This window comes from Bolinopsis microptera, chromosome 13 (genome assembly GCF_026151205.1).
Source record: "Bolinopsis microptera isolate Bmic1 chromosome 13, MBARI_Bmic_1.0, whole genome shotgun sequence".
Lineage (NCBI taxonomy): Eukaryota > Metazoa > Ctenophora > Tentaculata > Lobata > Bolinopsidae > Bolinopsis > Bolinopsis microptera.
Window position 1 is genome coordinate 3,934,313 of NC_087084.1, and position 6,062 is coordinate 3,940,374.

Here is a 6,062-nt window from a genome sequence, read left to right on the forward strand (position 1 = left end):
GAGCGACCGATTTCATTCTCGGTATCATTTTGCATTTGAGAACGGTCAATCAAAGTAATATCATTTCCTTTTGTTTGGGAAAGAGAGACACTGACAGCGGTCCACTCTACCCATGATTATGGGTTTTGGTCAAATAGCTCCTTCATAAAACTGATTAATCTAAAATTATCTAGGTTAATAAGTTCAATATTACATTAACTTCCAAGTATATTTTATCCAATCACCTTCATTTACGGACTCAGACAATTGAGTATTTATTTCTGGGTTTTCACGTTTTATTAGAACCGACTGCCACAATTGACGGTCCACATAGTCTTTACATCTTTTTCGAACTATAAACCGAAACGGTATGTTTGGCATTGAAATGTCTGCATGATCCTCTAGGTAGTGCTTCCCCATGGCCGTAGATTTGTTGCCATCCCTTACTAATCTACGGCCATGGGGAAGCACTACCTAGAGGATCATGCAGACATTTCAATGCCAAACATACCGTTTCGGTTTATAGTTCGAAAAAGATGTAAAGACTATGTGGACCGTCAATTGTGGCAGTCGGTTCTAATAAAACGTGAAAACCCAGAAATAAATACTCAATTGTCTGAGTCCGTAAATGAAGGTGATTGGATAAAATATACTTGGAAGTTAATGTAATATTGAACTTATTAACCTAGATAATTTTAGATTAATCAGTTTTATGAAGGAGCTATCTTGGTAAAATGTTTGTAGTACTATGAGGAATTGTTCACGGCTTGTTGCGGTGTGGATTCTTTTAGCCGTTATATTTTATGTTTCTTTTGGAAAAAAAATTTTGTGATCGTTTATGGGTTTCAAGATGTTATTTGTTGTTGTTATATTTCGTAGTATTAATAGATTATTTTAACATTGTATCTTTACAGCTATGTAAGTTTTCAGTACGTCCTGTTTATGACAAAGGCATGTAGCCGAAACGTCGACAAAGAATTATGTTTTAACACACTGAGTGGAGACTCTCATTTCGTCAACTACAATTAAAAATAAATGATTGACCCACTCATAAGAGCAAAACAAGATAACCAGATTTTCAGAATGCTTGAACAATTATCTAAGGTTAAAATTTCCTCAGATTTTGAATAAAATTACTCCTTAATGGTTTAAAATTTATTTTAAAATTTATTACTTTGTCAAAAATCAAGTTTTAAAAACGGTTAACTTGATGACGTTATCAATTGGGGTGTTCATGACGTCAAATAATTTGTTTATACAATGTAAACTAAAGTGTAAACAATTATTTTCAAGACCTGTGGTCGGAAATGGCTGTATCTTTTATACTTTTGAATCTATGGACAATTAAATACAGGCTACAATTGACTGGCAAAGCGTCTATCCCTGAATATATATATATATAGATAGATTTTACCAAAACCCATATTCATGGGTAGAGTGGACCGCTGCCAGTGTCTCTCTTTCCCAAACAAAAGGAAATGATATTAATTTGATTGACCGTTCTCAAATGCAAAATGATACCGAGAATGAAATCGGTCGCTCGCTTTTTCCATTCATTCACGGCTTACGAATTGTAATAAATTTCGATTGATTACATCAGTCAGATGCTGTAAAAATCTCTTTGGGTTGCGTTCGGATCGATACCTAGTATTTCGGGGTAAGGGTAGTAGTTATTGCTTATTGAATTAGCTGAAGTTTATTGAATCTTTATTGCCGAGTACAGCTGCCTTTGGGTAGATCTTCTTAATCTATTACAATTGTAAATGAATGGGAAAAGCGAGCGACCGATTTCATTCTCGGTATCATTCTGCATTTGAGAACGGTCAATCAAATTAATATCATTTCCTTTTGTTTGGGAAAGAGAGACACTGGCAGCGGTCCACTCTACCCATGAATATGGGTTTTGGTAAAATATCATCTCTTTTTGATTATAATGTCAGGGTACTTTATTTATAAAGTCGAAATATAAACTGATATCTTCATTAATAAGGAGGAAGTTTCAACAATTTCGAAATTTTTCCTTTAAAAACATTTCCTTGTGTTTAGGTAAGCATATCGGTCGATCACTGACTGAATATGCCACTTGATACTCATTCAAGTTGGCATTAAATTCATTTATAAAGACATTAAACTGTCGTGGCAAAGCAGAATTTGTTGGAAATCACGAATGAGCAAAATTCTCACCTTTCGCACGTGCAAACTTTGAGCGGACGTTGCGTGCGCATCCAATATTGAATCGCCGTAACTTTTTGCATGTAATTGTTTTATATATAGCTTGATAAGCATGCAAAGTTTCAAAGTATTTCAAGAAGAACTGTAATCACAACGGCACTCTAAAGTTGACAGAAAATGACGAAAACAGCAATTTTTAGTGATTTTAGCAATTTTCTATCAATTTGGGCGTGTCCCCACGTGTGCAACTTTTTGATTTTTAACTTTAAAACTAGCCTAATGCACAATTTCTACCTATAGGAAGCAGAACTGAGCTCCACAACCCAAGGCATGGCCCAACACCAGAGAATACTAAATCGCAAAATTGACGTTTTTATAAAATAATTCTTCAAAAAAGCACAAACTTCAATGACGAATATCTTTATGAAGGAGCAAGCTAGAAAAATTTTCCGGTAGATTTTCAGAATTTATTTTTAATTGTAGTTGACGAAATGAGAGTCTCCACTCAGTGTGTTAAAACATAATTCTTTGTCGACGTTTCGGCTACATGCCTTTGTCATAAACAGGACGTACTGAAAACTTACATAGCTGCAAAGATACAATGTTAAAATAATCTATTAATACTACGAAATATAACAACAACAAATAACATCTTGAAACCCATAAACGATCACAAAATTTTTTTCCAAAAGAAACATAAAATATAACGGCTAAAAGAATCCACACCGCAACAAGCCGTGAACAATTCCTCATAGTACTACAAACATTTTACCAAGATCACAGTGCTGGCAAGCACGAGCGGTGTCTTTATTGGGGGTATACTATGTACCCCCTTTACTATTGTACCCCCTTTACTATTATACCCCCTTTGGTACTCGTCGGAAGCCGCTTTCGTGCACGCGAAGCGTGCACTCCGGCCGGAGGCGGCGGCCGAAGGCCGCCGCCTCCGGCAGGAGTTTTTCAGGCATTAAGACTCATCGGAAGTCGTTCAGCAGATTTATTTTTTAGTTCAAAACATTCTAATTTGATGTCAAAGATGAAAGGAATAAAAATAGTTATGTTGAGATTTTTAAGAAATTTGCATAAAATACTCGCCAGCACTGTTATACGAAATTCGGTAAAAAACCCAAAATCGCCATATTCAGGTGCCTTAAAAAACCATGTTAAAATTGAGTTAGAGATCTGAAATTTTTCAGGGCGTCTAGACGTTGACCAAATCGACTGCAAAAAAAGTTTCAGGTTTCAGGAGCATCGGGAAGTGGGTTTTCTAGAACCCCTGTTTTACGATAGATTGTCGTGATACATATATACATATATATATATATTCAGGGATAGACGCTTTGCCAGTCAATTGTAGCCTGTATTTAATTGTCCATAGATTCAAAAGTATAAAAGATACAGCCATTTCCGACCACAGGTCTTGCAAATAATTGTTTATACTTTAGTTTACATTGTATAAAAAAATTATATGACGTCATAAACACCCCTTGATGACGTCATCAAGTTAACCGTTTTTAAAACTTGATTTTTGACAAAGTAATAACTTTTAAAATTAATTTTAAACCATTAAGGAGTAATTTTATTCAAAATCTGAGGAAATTTTCATCTTAGATAATTGTTCAAGCATTCTGAAAATCTACCAGAAAGTTTTTCTAGCTTGCTCCTTCATAAAGATATTCGTCATTGAGTTTGTGCTTTTTTGAAGAATTATTTTATAAAAACGTCAATTTTGCGATTTAGTATTCTCTGGTGTTGGGCCATGCCTTGGGTTTGTGGAACTCAGTTCTGCTTCCTATAGGTATAAATTGTGTCATAGGCTAGTTTTAAAGTTGAAAATCGAAAAGTTGCACACGTTGGGACACGCCCAAATTGATAGAAAATCGCTAAAATCACTGAAAATTGCTGTTTTCGTCATTTTCTGTCAACTTTAGAGTGCCGTTGTGATTGCAGTTCTTCTTAAAATACTTTGAAACTTTGCATGCTTATCAAGCTATATATAAAACAATTACATGCAAAAATTTACGGCGATTCAATATTGGATGCGCACGCAACGTCTGCTCAAAGTTTGCACGTGCGAAAGGTGAGAATTTTGCTCATTCGTGATTTCCAACAAATTCTGCTTTGCCACGACAGTTTAATGTCTTTATAAATGAATTTAATGCCAACTTGAATGAGTATCAAGTGGCATATTCAGTCAGTGATCGACCGATATGCTTACCTAAACACAAGGAAATGTTTTTAAAGGAAAAATTTCGAAATTGTTGAAACTTCCTCCTTATTAATGAAGATATCAGTTTATATTTCGACTTTATAAAGTACCCTGACATTATAATCAAAAAGAGATGATATTTGACCAAAACCCATAATCATGGGTAGAGTGGACCGCTGTCAGTGTCTCTCTTTCCCAAACAAAAGGAAATGATATTACTTTGATTGACCGTTCTCAAATGCAAAATGATACCGAGAATGAAATCGGTCGCTCGCTTTTCCCATTCATTTACAATTGTAATAGATTAAGAAGAACTACCCAAAGGCAGCTGTACTCGGCAATGAAGATTCAATAAACTTCAGCTAATTCAATAAGTAATACTAATAACTACCACCCTTACCCCGAAATACTAGGTATCGACCCGAACGCAACCCAGAGAGATTTTTACAGCATCTGATTGATGTAATCAATCGAAACTTATTACAATTCGTAAGCCGTGAATGAATGGGAAAAGCGAGCGACCGATTTCATTCTCGGTATCATTTTGCATTTGAGAACGGTCAATCAAAGTAATATCATTTCCTTTTGTTTGGGAAAGAGAGACACTGACAGCGGTCCACTCTACCCATGATTATGGGTTTTGGTCAAATAGCTCCTTCATAAAACTGATTAATCTAAAATTATCTAGGTTAATAAGTTCAATATTACATTAACTTCCAAGTATATTTTATCCAATCACCTTCATTTACGGACTCAGACAATTGAGTATTTATTTCTGGGTTTTCACGTTTTATTAGAACCGACTGCCACAATTGACGGTCCACATAGTCTTTACATCTTTTTCGAACTATAAACCGAAACGGTATGTTTGGCATTGAAATGTCTGCATGATCCTCTAGGTAGTGCTTCCCCATGGCCGTAGATTTGTTGCCATCCCTTACTAATCTACGGCCATGGGGAAGCACTACCTAGAGGATCATGCAGACATTTCAATGCCAAACATACCGTTTCGGTTTATAGTTCGAAAAAGATGTAAAGACTATGTGGACCGTCAATTGTGGCAGTCGGTTCTAATAAAACGTGAAAACCCAGAAATAAATACTCAATTGTCTGAGTCCGTAAATGAAGGTGAATGGATAAAATATACTTGGAAGTTAATGTAATATTGAACTTATTAACCTAGATAATTTTAGATTAATCAGTTTTATGAAGGAGCTATCTTGGTAAAATGTTTGTAGTACTATGAGGAATTGTTCACGGCTTGTTGCGGTGTGGATTCTTTTAGCCGTTATATTTTATGTTTCTTTTGGAAAAAAAATTTTGTGATCGTTTATGGGTTTCAAGATGTTATTTGTTGTTGTTATATTTCGTAGTATTAATAGATTATTTTAACATTGTATCTTTACAGCTATGTAAGTTTTCAGTACGTCCTGTTTATGACAAAGGCATGTAGCCGAAACGTCGACAAAGAATTATGTTTTAACACACTGAGTGGAGACTCTCATTTCGTCAACTACAATTAAAAATAAATGATTGACCCACTCATAAGAGCAAAACAAGATAACCAGATTTTCAGAATGCTTGAACAATTATCTAAGGTTAAAATTTCCTCAGATTTTGAATAAAATTACTCCTTAATGGTTTAAAATTTATTTTAAAATTTATTACTTTGTCAAAAATCAAGTTTTAAAAACGGTTAACT